The following is an 18003-nucleotide window of genomic DNA, read 5'->3' as shown; positions in this document are numbered from 1 at the left end:
ACTCTTTCACTTTCATGTTTTATGAAACAGCTTTGACTGAGTAACCTAAGTCCTTATCAGAATATTTCTTGCTTTAGAAGAGAAACTCAGTAGGGAAGATAAGGTTCATTTTAACCTGTTTTGGTCACATCCATGCTTAAATAATTGCCACTGAATGCAGTCTGATCTTTAAGGAAAATAATTGAAGTTAAATTTGGAATACTTGCTCTAGAGTACTGATTCTACTCATTGTGTGAATCAAGAAAACCACCAAAGTTCAGTAGGCCTTTATATGTAGGAACATATAAACCAAGTTTTGGCTCAGGTGATACCCAAATTCACATTTGAGCACTGAACTTGACTAAGGGCCAAAGAAGGAATCCCTGAGCTTTTTCATAACACTTGTCTCAAAGATTTTATATTTTTTTTATCTCTTTTGGGTGAAGAGAGAAGGGAATAGAGGAAGTTAGCACACACACAAAAAACACTTACTCAGTGATAATCTATTGTTTCCTTACTGTCGTATTTTAAAAAGAGGAACATTAAGAACTTTCTTCCTCATTTTGTCAGATCCCCAGGCTAGTTTGCGTTTCTCTAAGTGTAATCACAACAGTAGATTCCTGAAGTCTGTTGATTCTAGACAAGGTAAAAGTAAACATCATTAACAAATCTGAAATACACCTTAAAGTTTTGATCTGACTGTTATTTTATATTTACTTTATACTTGTGGTGCAGTTTTGGAAAGAAAGAGAAGGAATGAAAAGTTTGTTTTTCCAAATATGTGATGCTTAATGAAACTATTCCATTTTCCCTCACATCACATTAATTGTTTTTAATTTTTCCAGCTATCTTGACATTCATGTCATATGGAAAACTGAAGGAGCAGAGGGAAGCATTTATTTCCAGAAGAGGTCAGAGAGCATCATCAGGAGACATGGACTAGTAAGTAATCAAGCATGCAGTACACACTTTCATTAAGGCCCATGTGTTGCAATACCACAATATTTTAATTTTCTAGTTCTCACTGTTTATGTTGAAGAGGTTCTATTAAGATTTATTTCATTTACATTTTACAAGGAATGAAAGTGTGACACAGTCTTGTTAGAAGCACAAAGCTTTCTTCTAAGGTTCATCTTCATTTATACATAAGGAAAAAGCTCCTCTTGATGGTTAAATAATAAAGGAGGCTGATTGTTTACAGAGTCAAGTAACAAGACTCGATTGTGTGCCATGATCCAATCTCTCCTTAAATCTAGAAATCCTCATCCAACTTAATGATGGTATCTGCTGAAAGGAGGAAATTTCCATGACACATCTTTGTAACAACACTAAATCTCATAGAACAAGCCAGGAGAAAAATGTAAATGAACATAATCGTCTATGAAACATAAACTTAGAATCTTTCTCTTAATGGGAACTTTGTTTGCAGACAGGGAGCTGTCTATCTGGATAACACCAACAACATCTGCCACTGTTGGTAGGAATTGACCCCTTTAATCATGAGCTATTCACAGCAAAATGACTGAAGGCTGTTGGGACAACATGAGTCTTCTTCAAGAAGCCCCTTTCTGCAGCTTCACAGAGACTGATGCCAAAATCATATTTTATCTTTTTGTTCTAAATGCAGTTTTCTAAGACAAGGTACAGGGAACACACAGAAAAGGGAAGAACAGCAAATCGATCCATAGAGAAGAAGGCGATCTGATTTGTTGGGCATCCACTCTGGAAGAGCAATGCTCTGGCAAACCTTTATTTCAGCTTAGATTTGTCAGTCTGAGGAACTCTTTTCTTTCCTCTCTTCTGTAAGTCCATCTTTACTGTGATGGTAACAGCTGTTTGTTTTCATTATTAGATGGTAGGTTCCAGCTTCTGACCAAAATGCCCACAGAGAGGAAGGACATGAGGGTGGGCATCCACCGTCCTTTACAGGTTCAAGGTCCTCACTTTCTAACTGTCTCAGAATATTGATATGATAGAATATGACTTGTGTGTAGTATAGTTGGGGGTTTTATGGCTCTTCTATCTGCAGTGATCCATGGAAGTTCATTTTATTTTCAGCCTGTTGCCATTGATGGTAAAGCAGCAACATAAAAATAACTTTCTGTTGATACTTAAGGCTAACTTGGGAGCTATATCTTCTGACACAATATTTTGTGTTATTTTATGTTATCTAATTCTAGAACAGAATCAAGCAATTTGAAAGGATGTAGAGGTCAAGTTCAAACTACCATTTCATCTAAGAAGGACTTTTACATTATTCTTGATGAAAAATCATCATTCCTGCAGAGTTATTACTAGGAATCGTGTGTAAGATTTTCAACACTGACAGCAGTGGAAAACCAAAATCTATCTCTAGATAGTTTCTATAGAAAAAAAATCTCTCTTCTATGGAACATCTCTTGAGATAAATGGGAGAAAATAAAACAAGACAAAAATATTGCATCCTTCCCACCTCTGAGCCATCTTTTCAGGACTTTAAAGTGGCAATCCCTTAGATGACAAAGTTCCCAGATCTTTCTCTATCCTCCTTCCTTTCTGTGAACAAAACTGCAAGTATGTAGGTCTAAGTTAGAGTGTATATATGGAAAATAGAGCAGAACAGAACAGAACAGGAGGGAGCTAGTGTAACTCAAGAATTTCAGAATTAAAGAAACATCTACATTTTATAAAAGTTTGGATTCAGTAGAAATCTGAACTCAGGGAAATTAGACAAATTTTCCTATGTAATGCAGATGGTCTGTCCCAGAATATTGCTTTCTTCACTTTTTTCTAAACTTAGAAATAATACTTTAGATGTTATCTGATCACCTGAGGGTCATATGGATATAGTTCATTAACAACCATATTATTTGGTTATTTTATATTACTTACACAAGTAATAGGTCAATCAAGGCTTTTATAATTTATATTTTCTCTTACCTTTTATGGTTTGGATGTTTAATGATGGTGTAAGCTTCTCAGGATACTGTTGAATCTTAATTATTTCATTGTATGAATATATTGTCTATCTCATTTTTATTTGTGCAACTTTTAATTGTCAGAATTTTATGTCCTTGTTCAGATTATTGTTAGAAATACAGGTATTCAGTAAGGCAGGGGTAAAAACAAAGTAAAACAAGAACAAGAACAACAACAACAAAATACCATAATAGTAAGATACAGTTCTAGATTGGTAATCCATTCATCAAGATGTTTTGGAACCATTGCTAAAACATGAGTGTTTACACCTGTGTACTTCACCTAGGGCATAGTTTTCCTCCTTGGTTGAAAATATTCACATGGTGAAGGTCTTTTAGCAGATGCCTCACTGGAGCTAAGGCATTGTCAAGGACATGGCGACTCTTCTGAGCAGAAGTTATGTGACACGACTTATACTAGTAAGTGCCTTATGACTGCTTGGAAATCTAATTTTTCCTCTTTTCTAGGAGAAAGACAATTTTTTAATTTAGAACCTAGTCTAGAATTTTATTAGTAGTTGATGAAACATCCATAATTTTAATTTTTTTGTTTGGAAATTAGGAGATTTCTTGGACCTCCTCTATTTATGAATTCTCAAAATATTATAGTACTTTGGAGATGACGTGTGCAAATACTTAATAGGTTGGCATATAAATGTAATGAGCCTCATTTTGAATACATTTAAAGTTGTTCATATTTTATTAGAAACTAAACCCTTGATTTCAGTTTTCTTTTGTTGGCATATATTTTGCCAATTTTAAGAATTTTTAAATAGTAAATACTATGTGTATGCAAAGAACATTTATAAAGTCCATGTCAGTTATTGGGAAAATTATATAAAGATACCTACGTACCTAAGCACAACTGGAAGAGATTCATTAGAGAATTTCCATTAGCCGCAACATCTTTTGAGTGCTCCTTTCAAAAATCTCTGCTTTACCAGCTTCCTGGTTCTTGGAGAAAAGATTCTACTTTTCCCACAGGGTCTCAAGTTTAGTGTTTCCTCTCTAGGTCCAGGACCAACATAAGAAATTTTCTTACAACACCCATTTGGGGGAGTGCCAGTGGTCATATATTTCTCATTTATAATTTTACTAAAGACTTTGCCCTTTGGGGAATTCAAATTTAACTGCACGTAAATTTTCTATTTGATTTACAACCTTAGTGTTCTGCCTTTATCTGCTTTCTCTTCATGCCTTGAGGAGTGTGAAAAAGTTCATTGGGATTCAGCAAATGCCCTAATTTCAGCCAGCAAGTGGGTTCCTGTGGGCTTTGTTTGTCTCTGGGTCCCTGTTTTTCTTAATGCTTGATCTCCATGTCTATTTCTTTCTTGCCAGCTCAAATACGTGTCTCTGTGTGTGTGTGTGTGTGTTTATTTCTTTTGTGTCTTTTGTGTGTTTTCTTATGTGTGTATTTTTTATGTATCTTTGTGTTCCTGTCTTCTGCCTTCAATGTAACAGGTCCCCCTCACCAGATATTCATTTATTTGCATATTTTTCAGTTATTCTTACTTCTGATCATGTATATTTACAGGTGTTTTCAATCTGATCTTATAGTTCCTTCCACCTTGAGAAAATTTTCTCCTTTAACATCTTTAGAAACAGGACCATAAGTATGTTTACAAAGATACAACAGTCTTAAAATCAAAAACAGAAAACTCACTTCCAAGAACTTGCATAAAATTAGTTTTTTAAAGGACCTGTGTCACCATTCTCGTTTATGAGTACCTTGATACCATATATTGTTAGACCCATAAAGCCTCTCTACCTCATGTTGCTACCCAGAACATAACCTCTGTCTTCAGAAAATGACAATCACTCCTTGCTCTGGGTGGTAATTCCCAACTACAATGGGATAACAACAGGTTTAAAGGAATTTTGTGACAAAACAGATAACCAACCGATATAGCTTATTGATATGCAGTTATGTTTCTTATGAAGCACTTAGAAAAGGACTTGGACTGATTTATTCAAGGCTTCTATAACAATTACGGGTTGTTAGTGAGTCTCAGTTCTTACCATCAAGTAAAATTCTCAGTTCTCAGTTCTTCCTACCAAGAAAAAGTAATATCAGTAAATATATGTAGTAAGTGGCCTAATACCTTTTTGGTATGATGGAAATGATTTCTGGTTTATTCCATCAAATTCAGACTCTGAATATAACTAGAGTGACTTAAAGTGATAAAACAATCCAAAGTCTTTAGTATTCATCATACAATGATCTTTTATAATACTCTCCAATCTATAGAATGCTGGTTTTGAGAAAAATTCACCTTTGGCTATAATTTATATGAAATTGAAATATTGTATTTAGATGTATTTTTCATGATAGCAAGTATCCCTGTTGTAAAATTATAACAATGCATTATCCAATGAAGTCCTACATAGAATTTAAAGAACAGTTGCATTGCTTCTATTTGCAATTGTTTTATTCATAAAGTAGACTAAATTCACAATTTGATTAACTTAATAGTCAAAAAACTACATATAGTAAAAATTTTGATGGGTATCTTTTATATCTGCACATATGAATTTTATGTGATACTTTCATTGTACGATAGTTTTCTTAATTTTTTATTTGCTAATTTACATGTATTTTAAGATGAAAGCTTGTTGTTTGTTTAATTTTGCAAGTCTTGGTCCTTGTGATTTGAAATTGTACAGATTTACTAGAACTTGGATTTCTCTTATGTACTCTGTGGGCTAAAGATAACCTTGACTTCCTTGTAAATTTTATAAACTTTAGTAAAAACATCATTGGTAGAATGTTTATTAATAAACGTCTCCTTTTCATTTATTTTTTTAGGGGAAATTATGTGGCCTAGGAGTTTGAAAATCCCTATCTTGTCTCCAAATTTTTTTTTCCCCATTAAGTTTATTGGTACATTTTAGGTATAAAATACATTTACATACATCATTGGGATCTTGTGTCATTGCATGAGTATCTTGGTTCTTATTTTTTCCCCTTCCCCTGTCCTCCCTTCAACCCCTCCACTTTCCCTAATTGCAAAGATTTGGTTTCCACTTTTTTCCTTTTCTCATATTTATTCCGTTCTTTACTTTCCCCTACCTCTCCCACTTCCCCTGCTCCTTTAGACCTTACTTCCCATTACACAATATCAATTATACATATTTAAAATTAAAATATCAAGACCTAGGAGACATTACCACAGATTTTACAGAATTTAAAAGGATATAGAAAGCATATTTCAAAAATCTGTTTTGAAGTAAATTTGACAACTTCTAAGAAGTATCTTGGAAGGCAAATTAATGAAACTAACTTTGGGTGAAATATAAAATTTGAATAGCACCTATTAAAGAAAGTATATTCCTAGCTTGAAAACCTACCTATATGACAACAGCAGGCTCATAAACATTTTAACTGATAAATTATATCAAACATTTAAAGCAGAAAAAAAAAAAGAAATACATCTCCCCTCATTTTAGGAAATCAATGTTGTGCTAATCCTAAAATTGGATAAAGATACTAGAAGAAAAAAGTATGAACATAGATAGAAATTTGTTTAATAAAACAAACTATTAGAAGTCAGATCTGGCAGTGTGTAGAAAGTGGTTTTGTTATAGGGATGGCAGTGTTGGTTCAGCATTGGAAGGTCCACCCCCCAAAGTCATCATTTTAACAGAGGAAAGGAAAAAGCCATATGATCCTGTCATGAGTTGGAGAAAAAGTGTCGAACTAAATTCTATAGCTGTTCATGGTAGAAGCTATCAGGAGACTAGAAGTAGAACAGAACCTTCTCAATAGATTAAAGACATGTACTCCATACTTCCAGTGAGAATGCCTTATATAAACGGAGAAGATACAATGGTTTCTCCTTAAGGTGGGGAACAAGGGCAGATATGCTTACTCTTTATCTGTCCATTAAACTTTGAAACCTAGGCCCCACCAAAATAGTCTGGCAATAAAATGACACAACTAGGATAAGATTGTCAAGGTAGAAGCAAAATCTTTATATGTAGATGAAATGATCATCTACAGAGAAAATACTAAGAAATCTCTAGGAGCCCCTAGAACTTGTATTTGAATTTAGCAGCATTAGAAAACACAAGGTATATATAAAAATTCAGGTCTATGTATACTTGCTATAAATGAAGAATTGGATATTGAAATTTAAAAGTTATGTAGGAGTAAAAAGGACCTAGAAAAGTTAAAAAAAAAACAAAAACAGTGTTGGAAGAGGTTTAGTACCTAATTTTAAGACTTCTTCTAAAGCTACAGTAATCAAGGCAGTGTTGGTGTAAGGAAAGACATATAGATCAATGGAATAAAGCAGAGAATCTAGAAATAGAACCACACATATATGGTCCACTGAGTTTTGAAAGATTATTTAACATTAGCATTTTGTAGACTATAAACTCAATTCAAGAGCAGGGGAAAAGATAGTATTTTCAGCAAGTGGCACTAGAACACCTGGTATCTGTATATAAAAAATTAACCTCAACCCTTTATTTCCATACATAAAAATAAATTGAAGAGATCTGTGAACCTAAATATGAAAGCCTAAAAGTATAAAACTTTGAGAAGAAATTATAAGTGAAAATTTTTATGAATTTCGGGTAGGCAAGAACTACCTGGGATACAAAAAACATGATGTGTAAAAGAAAAAATTGATAAATGAGATTCCATCAAAATTTAGAAATTTAAATGACATCATTAAAATGAAAAGTCGTCCTTAAACAGACCATATTTACAATGCATACAACCTATGACCAGAATATATAAAGAACTCTTACAGCTCATTAATAGACAATAGACATAAGAAGATGATAAATAGCCAGTACAGCACAAGGAAAGGTGTGAAACTCTAGAATCAGAAAAATACTAATCAGTACAATAACAAGATTGAATTATACACTCATTAGGGAGATGAAGTTAAAAGTTTTAAAAGCCTTGTCATGACTTTTTCTTTTTGTTGGGTTCTCCCCCTTTGCATTTAATTTGTCATGCCCAATGGAGTCATTCTTCTGAGCTTCCTGGGGTTGTGATCCTCATTGTTTTTTCCTAGGATATTGTCTAAAATTTTTTGGAGTGCTGGTTTGGTATTTATGAAGTTCCTGTGGTGCTCTTTATCATGAAAGTATCTTATTTCTCCATCAACTTTGAAAGATATTTTGCCAGGGCACATCAATGTGGGTTGGAGGTTGTTTTCCTTTAGGGCTTGAAATACATCACTCCAAGCTCTTCTTGCCGTGAAGGTTTGCATTGAGCAGTCTGCTGTGATTCTGAGGGGCTTTCCTTTGTATGTGATTTGTTTCTTTTCTCTCACTGCTTTTAGAATTTTGTTCTTCTGTTGGATTTCTGGAATCCTAACTATTATATGCCAATGTGTAGATTTTTTTTTTTGATTAAGGCTAGCTGGAGTCCTATATGCCCTACTTATCTGTATGTCAAGTTCTTTCCCCCTGCTTGGGAAGTATTCTGCCATCAGTTCTGTGAAGAGATTTTTATGTCATCTGCACTCTCTCCTGTTTATTCATTGACTCCAATCTCTCTTATGTTATTCTTCTTATGTTATTGCATCATCTAGCAGCTGCTGGATTGATTTCTCATGTTCCCTCACAATTTTAAAGCAATTTTTATTTTCCTGGTCACTAATTGCAATCTTATCTTCTATATCTGAAATTCTATCCTCACATTGGTTCATTCTGCTGCACAGACTTTCGATGGAGTTTTTAATCTCCTGGAAATCTGTTTGCATCTGTTTTATGGATTGCATTTATTTTCTATGTTGGGTTCCATCATGTTTCTCAGATTCTCTGTTTTTTTATGTGTCCTCTCTAGATTTATTAATCATGTCTTGCACTATGAGCACAATTTTTGCTGTTATCTAAGTACTTATTCTGATTTCATTTTTCCCAGATCCTCTTTTGCTGCCGGTTCAGAAAGTCCAAGTGGTTGAGTTATCAGATTGTTCCATCTCATTTCCCTTTGGGATTGCTGTAGGTGATCTGGAAGTCTGTTTTTGAGGCTTGTTTACATGTCTTCTCATTTCCATGGTGGGGGGTTGCTTCTGGCTCCTGCAAGGCTCAGCTTTTCTGCCCTAGGAGTGTGGAATGGCAGCGGGGGAGCTTCCTTCCAGGTGCTGGGACCGGCTCACCTTCTCTGCCCTAGGAGCGTGGAATGGTGGTGGGGGAATCTTCCTTCTGGGTGCTGGCATGAGCTCAGCTTCTCTCTTGTCTCTGAATATTTAAGGAACTTCAAGCCCAGTAGGCACAATAGATATGTTCACAATGATGGACAGCTTAATGAGAACAAGGATTCCCTTTTATCTAAACCTTTGTGTCATGCCATAGATTGCTTAACATACCTAACCCAAATCTGTGTATGGGTCTTTTCTTGCAATACTTGTTCAAAAATTAGGCCAAATGGAGAAACCACAACAAACTACGTTCCAGTGGTGACAGAGAGAGAAAAAAAGAATGGAGTAGCATTTGAAATCTGGCATCTGTTAAAAAAAAAAGTTCGGTTAAACATAAAATATCGTTCAAGGGCTAAATGTTTAAGGAGAAATGATTCTGTTCCTCATCCTTCAGTTCTTAGTTGTGCCCAGACTTGTGATTTTCATGAATGAGGACAAAATCCAGACCAGTATGGCAACAGCAGTTTGCATGGTAATCCAACATACTGATTAATTTCCAATAATAAGAGGAATCTTGAGTTTTATCTCAGGAATAAATTCAAAATTGAGTTTCTTTCAAATAGTAGATAGTAGAAATGTGAGTTGTGTCTAATGGGAAAATGACTTTCAATGAGAACACAAAAGGTTTCCTAACTGGAATTTAAGTTGGCATTAAATACTTAGTATTTAAGGATTGCAAACGAATCAGTATTACATCTAAAATATTTGGTAACCTAATAAATGAAAAGACTATGTTGTGTATCATTTAAGTATCTAAATTACTAAAGAAGTCATAATCCATGTGGCATTTGCTTTCTTTTTTAATTAAGTTTATTGATACATTTTAGGTATATAATATGATGACACTCATCATTGGGAATTTGTATCTTTACATGGTATATCTTGGTTCTTATTTTTTCCCCATTCCCCTGCCCTCCCTTCAACCCCTCCACCCCTCCCTATTTACAAAGACATTGTCTCCATTTTTTCCTTTTCTCATATTTATTCCTTTCTCTTCTTTCATTTTCCCTACCCCTCCCACTTTCCCTTCCCCTTTAGACCTTCCTATTTCAAAATATCTATTTTATATTCCCCCACCCCAGTACTGAGGATCGAACTCAGGGCCTTGCACTTGTGAGGCAGGCATGGTGCCACTGAGCTAAATCCTCAGTCCCATCTATTATACCTTTTAGTCCTTATTTATACTTTCAGTTTTTCACCCTAGAGAAACTATTTGATATTTACATGTGTGTGTGCTATTTATTCCACTTGAGTATCTCCTCAATATGCATCCATTTAGCTATAAATGTCTGTAATTTCTCATTTTTTATGGCTGTGTAGTACTCCATTTTATTTAAAAAATCCTACATCTTTTTTATCCAGCCTTCAATTGATGGGCAATTGGGCTGTTTCCAAGTTTTAGCTATTACAAACTGTGGCACTATAAACATGGATGCATCATATATCACTGTTGTATAATTCTTTTGATTCTTTTGGGAAGATACCCAGGAGGGAATAGCTGAGTCAAATGGGACTTCTAATCCTAGTTTTTTGAAGTATCTCCATACTGATTTTCACATTGGTTGCACCAGTCTACATTCCTACCAACAGTGGTGCAGGGTTCCTTTTTCCCCATAGCTGCATCAGCATTTGTTATTGGTTGATTTTTTGATAGTAGCCATTCTTTCATTTGCTTTTCTTGATAAGAAATAAATTTATTGCTTGTTCACTAACTTGGTTTATTTTCTTTTTTTAGAGGGTTATCTTTTTATTGTTCAATGAGAAAAAACATGAAGTTTCTGGCTATGTTGGAACAATAGAGTCTTGACTTACTTTACCTCCATAGACAACTAGAAAATTGTACAAAGTGTATGAAACAAGTTGTTTTGAATACTGGATAGTTATGATCCTTACGAGAAGGAAAATGTGAGATGGGCCTATGATCACCTGACTTTCACTCTGGGGGCACATTCTGGACTCTGCTCTAGGGAACGGACTTTCCAGCAGGGGGTGGCTGTTTTGTGGGTTGGAAGAATTAGAAATGGGAACTGAGGATAGATGAAGTATTGGAGGTTGAAGTTCTGGAGAGCAAGCAACTACTGAGAAAAAAGAGTTAGTAATATTGATAGGAATCTCTTTTTCAGTCATTATTTAATATTAATACAAAATTTCATGAGGTTGAGCAAAGAATGATTGGTGAAATATATTCAAGACAACTCTACAACTCACAGAGTGGGAGAGGATTAATTTTCCAACACTCAGAGTAGGAATTCTCAGTCTGTATCCAGAGAACCAAGTAGTAGCCTTAGCAGATGCACATGGTAATTATAAGGCCAAACCATCCACAGAATAAATGGGAGTGTCCTAAAATAACTAGATAGAACTTTGAAAGGATAAAATCGAACCTTGGCTTGTCTGCTTTCCAAAATAAATTTCAACATCACATAGGAAAACAACGAAATCCAAACCCACAGAAGTGCAAATTACAGACTGCAAATTACAGCATCCATGCAAAAATTATTAGACATGAAGACGACAAGCTTATTAGACAGTGAAAATATAATCTTTCAATAAAAAGGGATCCAGAAATGACAGGAGTGATGGAGTTAACAGACATAGACCTTAAAAAATTCATTAAAATATACATACATATCAAAACATTTAAAAGAAAATGTGAACTAAATATAGTACATAAAACTCAATGAAACCTCTTGAAAATACAAAAAGTATTGAAATGATCTCTTTACCTAGTGAGGATAACAATAGGCTAGATACCATAGAGGAACAAGCAGCAGTGGAATTGTGGACAGAGCAACAGAGATTATTCTAATTCAAGTTAATATAGAAAAGACTAGTATTATGTAACAGCCACATTAACCTGTTGGACAATATCCAGAAATCATCCTTGCAGCTGCAATCTTCTAAGGGCAGAAGACTACGACAAAAGCAGAAGGAAATGCTTGCATAAATAATATTTCAAAGACTTTCCAGATTTGATAAATCAATAAACCAAAAACTGCAATGAATTCCAGGAAAGATAAATGAAAAGAAAATACACATTAAGCCATGTGAAGATCAAATTTCTCTGAGTCAATAATGAAGAGAAAATCAATCCAGAAAAAAAGCAAAAGCATTGTGTACAGAAGAATGAAGATCAGAATGACTACATATTTATTTCCAGAGTCCCTGGGATTCAAAATAAAATAAAATGGAATTTTTAAAGTTCCTAAAGAAAAACTTGCCGACCTTGAATTCTTTGTCCAGAAAAAATATCATTTAAAAATAATATAAATAAAAAGATTTTTCGGAGAAAGCAGAGCTGAGAAAATTTATTATTAATGTCAAAGCTAGACTAAATGTTGAATAATATACAACTGAAATTTGGATCTATATATTAAGCCACAAAGAACACTACATAGAAATGAGTGAGCAAAAGTGGTATTTTTTTATTTGAAAGTATTTTATGGATACTTATTGCTTACTACACCATGACTAGTTTACTCCAGAAATCTGGAATTGTTGTAATACTTTTCAAAAATTATTATAACTCTATATATTATTAGAAAAAGACAAAGCCATGCAATTATTGCAATTGATAAAAGAAAAGTATATAAAATTAATATTTATTAATGATTAGGAATTCTCAGCAAATTGGGGTTAGAAGCAAACTTCCTAAACTTTAAATGAGGCAACTATAAAAATTTAGAGCTAGCATTAAACTTACAGGCAGAATTATTAAAGGCTTTCTCCCTATGACTGGGAACAAGGGAAGAGTGATCATTCTTCTCTACAACCTTTCACCAAAGGCCATTCTAAAAAATCTACAAAAAAGTGACTGAAAGTAATGTTAGTATGCAGATTTGAAGATGCAAGGTCAATATATGAGCTAATTGGATGGCAGTGACAACTGGAAGTTGTAATTTAAAAATATAACATGACAAAAAAATGAAATTCATAAATATAAATTTAGGAAAATACATTCAATGCCTGTACACTGAAAACTACAAACCATGATGAATAAAATTTTAAAAGTCCTAAATAAATGTAATAATGAGTCATGGTAATGGGTCAGAAAACTCAGCATTGTTAACTGACAATTTGCTGAATTCATCTAGAAATTCAAAGCAAACTTACTTAGAATCTCAGCAGTCTTTTTAAAAGTGTAAGATGGAAATCTAATTCTAAAATTTATATAGAGAAGCAAAGGAGCTAGAAAAGACCAATCAATTCTAAAAAAAAAACAATTTGGATTTCAAGATTTATATAGAGCTGCAGCATCAGGATGATGTGCTCTTGGCATAAGAACAGTCACATAGATCAATGGGATAGACTCACATAAATGGCAGAATGTCTAGTGTGGTCATGGAGAATCTTTCAACAAATCAAGGTAGAACAACTGAATATCCATGTGGAAAATAACTTAAACCTTAACTCACATCATCCACAAAGTAAATCAAAAAGGAGCACATAGATCTAAACTTAAAAGCTCAAATTATAAAAATTTAGAAAATTACATATTTGAGCATATGGCAAGCCAAAGGTAGGTAAACGCAAAATGACCCAAACTATAAAAATTTTTAAAAGTTAATTGAGATTTATTAAAATTAAAAATGAAAAGATAAGTTCTAGACTAGAAGATATTCACATAAATATATGATGAAGAGGTTATGTCCAGAATATGTAGTAACCCTGGCAACACAATAACAAGACAAATCATCCAATAGAAGGTTGAAAAAATGTCTGAACAAGCCTTCACAAAAGAGATATGTGAATATCCAATAGCACATGAAATTATATGTAGCTTCATTAGTCATCAGAAAATCTAAAATAATACTACAGTGAAAGTGCACACTCATTAATGTGACACAAATTAGACTGACAAAACCAAACGTTGACTAGTTTGTTTATTAACTGAAAGTTTCATACATTTCCTGCAAAAATATCCAGTGGTGTATTAACTTGGTTAAATAATTCAGGCATTTCTTATAGAGTTTACCATACACCTAATATGTGACCCAGTCATTCTCCTGCCCCAATGTTTATAAAAAAATAAATGAAAATATACATCAACACAAAGTCTTATATTGGAATGTTTTGTATGATTGCTTGAAACTTTAAACAATACAAATGTCCTTCATTGGTGAATAGATAAATAAATCATAATATAATAGTAAAATACTACCTGCAGTAATAAATCATTGATATAAACAACATGGATAAATCTAAACAACGTTAAGAAACAAGGCACAGAAAGTATGTATCTGTGATGTGATTCCATTTATATGAACATCTAGAAAAGATTAATCTGATTGATAGTAACAAAAAGCACACTAGTAATTGCCTGGGGCCAGTGTGGGGAGCTGATATCAGTAGGCAGTGATTAACGGAGTAAACACAAAGAAATCTTCACGAGTGATGAGGTATCCAGTGTGGCAGTAGTTGTGAGCTTTATAGTTGACAAAATCCAGTGGACTATACACTTAAAATTGGAGCCTTTAGAAGTATTGTAGTTTGTATCTCAATAAAGTTGATTTTTTGGGAAAAAAAAAAGATAATCTTTTCTTTTACTCATTTGTTTGTGGTAATTTTCATATGCAGAAATTTTAATTTTCACAGTCAAAATATATCAATCTTTCTCTTCACAGCTTTTGAGTTTTGTGTTATGCTAAAAAAGCTGCACAGTTCATAGAAAGACCACTGCACAGAGTTTTTCATAAAGCAGATTTTGGCATCAGATAGCCATCAAGAGACTGCTCCTACTTGGGAAAATTATTTAAACTCCTTATTCTGTAATTTTCATATTCTTCAATATGGAGGATTACAGCTTCTACCTCAGTGATAGACAAGACAAATGCAATCAAAGTAGACTGCAAAGTAGCACATAGACCGGCTTAACATGATCTGAAATATTAATAGAAGCATGGGGATTATTAGGTGGACATTTGTGTTTCCATTACTCTGTTTTGTCAAATGTTAAAATTTAACATTGTACCAAGTTTGTTTCAGATACAATAACTGTAAGAAATGTGGATAAAAGTGAATTCATCTTTGTAGTTTTTGAATTCATCTTAGTATTCTTCTTACTATTCTTTCTCCAAAGTGTCACTTAACTGAAATACATGTACGTTCTTGTTGTTTTTGTCATAGTTTTACTATATAATTTTTATAAATGTAGAAGGATTATATTTAATATTAAATATTACATTTAAACATTAAATTATATTTAAATGGTGCACTGTATGCATTATTATACAGTTTGTATGTCTTATCTATCTGGATCTTATTTTCTTATAAATTATGATATATTTTATATAATATGCTACCTTTTCAAATGTTTAGTTTGTTGTTCCACAAATGGATAATATAATCATTGCTTTTCTTATAGAAATGATATTATGCCATTTTATATACTATCATACTTAAACATATAGATATTCCACTATATTTAGTCTATATTTAAAATATTTGAGTAGGTTACTTGACTTTTTCTTCTCTTCCACTGATCTTATATCCCCCGGCACAACCACATTCCTTTAATTATTTTAGCTTTTATATAATGTTTAAGCTTTATTTTATTTATATTTGCATGTACATATATATTTGAAATACTTATACTTTCACAGTACTGTAAATGGTGTTTTTAATTCTTTGATTATTTAATTTGTAGGATGTAAAAACAATTATTCTTAGACTAGAAAATGTAAATATTAATCTTGACAACTTAAAAATAATATTATAACCAATACTTTTGATTTAAGGTAAGATTTGTGGGAGGAAGTTTAAAGTACTATCAAATACTTATTTTTCCAAGGAGGTAGCCAACAGATTCTAAGCTTAGTAAACCAAGTAGTGGAAGTCTAAATTTATTATTTCAAGTTAAACAAAAATTGTAAATAAAAATAAGGAGGTGAAAAAGTGAAGAAACAGTGTAAAAAGGCTAGATGTTTTATTTTTAAAGGGCATTATGCAATGTTGCCACCTTAAGGCATAGAAGCAGATATGTACTGCTTAAGATTTCTACATGTACATCTATCTATCTGTCATCTAATCTACCTATCTATCTATCATCTATCTAGCTTCAAAATATCTAGAAGTACAATTTGTTAGTAGAGACTAACTATCTTTAGAGAATGACCTGGAGGCCAGTGAGGAGATTTTAATTTGTACTTTGTACCACCTCATGTATTATTTTCACAACGAAAATAATTTATAAGGTCAAAAGCTTCATAACTGGGTGTTGGATCAATTATGTCCACCGCATATCACTGGTCAAAAGCAGATGATCTACGGGTTGGCTTAAGACCCCAGATTATGTTCCCTGTTTAAGTGGACTGAGTAGTCAGAAGTTATTGAACTTCAAAAAGTAACTAGGACAAACATCTCTGTAAATAATTAATAGACACATTCCTACCACTAATTTCAAGAAAGCCAATCTAGAAACTACTTATCACTATGATGTTATCCTTTGGAAAGGATCAAAGAAGGATTCTCTGGAGAATTTTTTTTTCTCTGATTATGGGTGCTGAGCAGAAGCTTTCCAGAATAGATATATTCTCCATAAGAATTCTTCTCTAAGTGATTGGTTAATTTTAGTTTTAATTTGTTAGGTTTTATGCTTGGAATATTTAACTTTCTTAGGAAATAAAGTCCAATAGTTTCAGAGATATTTCTCCTTTCAGATCATTATCTTACATCTCCCAGGAAAGTGAATTCTGAGCACGGCACAAATGGTTCCTGACCATTATTTTTCTGTCATCCAAATGTCAGTGTTGGGATGACTGGATTTTAAAAAGTGCGTTGTTCAAGTTTAAGTGTATCTTGATAATTTCCTTGATATCATGCTCATTTCCTCTTTAGTCCTCTGTATATTTTTACTGACAGTGAATCATTTCCTTAGGAAATATTACCTCCTTGGACTCTACTGGGAAATCTGTTGGATTTGTATGCGCTCATTTTCAAAGGTAATTTCTTCTCTGGCCTACTACTCATAGAAAGGTAGGACATCAAAGCTACCTTCTACCTCCTTCAAACCCCCATTCTAGACTTAGTCATTTCATGATTTTCTTTTTGTTAATGAAAATTCTTGAGAATACTATTTCCATTTTCTTACTGGTAGTTCCACTGCTAATGTCTTGGTTTAGGAAGACTGGGCTCCAGTAAACTCATTTTCTGCTAGGGAGAACTAGTTGGGTAGGCTCTATTTTGGCCCATATCAGGCAGATTGAGTCACACCACACAGTGGGAAGCAACAACTTCACTGGGGATGAGCTATAGGAAGATATACTTAGAGCTGATAAAATCCCTTGGATCATGCTCCCCAGTGACCAAAGCTTATTTGGGGAAAAAAATAGCTTATTGGGGTTAAAGGAAAGGGATTCTATGTATTATACTTTTGAGATATGTAGAATAATATGATGGTAAACAAATATTACTTCCTGTTTTCAAGGCTTTTAGACTTTTCTCTTTACGGCCATTGTAGCGTGAAAGGAAAAGAGCAGAAATAAGATGGTAATTGATGCATTGGCCAAATTTACTTTTTAAGCTGCCGGGGAAATGGCTGTGAAGCTGCCCAACAAAAATGATAAGAGCTATTTTACTCTATTTTTTATATAATTTTCTGGCAAGCAGAATATGATCTGTCTTAACACTTATATTCTCCCTGCCAACGCATATGCTGTATGTTTGGACATATGGTCTCATTTTTGTGATCTTTTAACCTTTATTTATTCTACGTACCCTATAGCAAAGCTAATAACTCATGGGACTTGAATGCTAAGGAAAGTTCCCATCTGGAGCCTCTGAGAAAGGAGAAGGTTGCCTCCACAGGGAAAGAGATTTAAAGACAGATGTAGTCATTGCCACAAAATGATACCAGTACTACTAGTGATGCTTTTGACCTTGTGGTTTAATATGTAAAGAAAAAAAAA

At 33.4% G+C, this 18003-nt stretch overlaps 1 long non-coding RNA gene across 1 annotated transcript; it reads left to right on the top strand.

The window, feature by feature from the left end:
• Nucleotides 1-546: 546 nt before the first annotated feature.
• Nucleotides 547-17700, top strand: LOC147825975 (uncharacterized). The gene is made up of 3 exons (XR_015439961.1): nt 547-624; nt 825-921; nt 16974-17700. It is a non-coding gene; the product is annotated as an uncharacterized LOC147825975 (long non-coding RNA).
• The last annotated feature ends 303 nt before the right edge of the window (nt 17701-18003 follow it).

Source organism: Heterocephalus glaber, unplaced genomic scaffold (assembly GCF_053883595.1).
Source record: "Heterocephalus glaber isolate CG9 unplaced genomic scaffold, H.glaber_assembly_v1.0 deba00001481, whole genome shotgun sequence".
Classification (NCBI taxonomy): domain Eukaryota; kingdom Metazoa; phylum Chordata; class Mammalia; order Rodentia; family Bathyergidae; genus Heterocephalus; species Heterocephalus glaber.
This window is presented reverse-complemented; position numbering and strand designations above follow the sequence as displayed.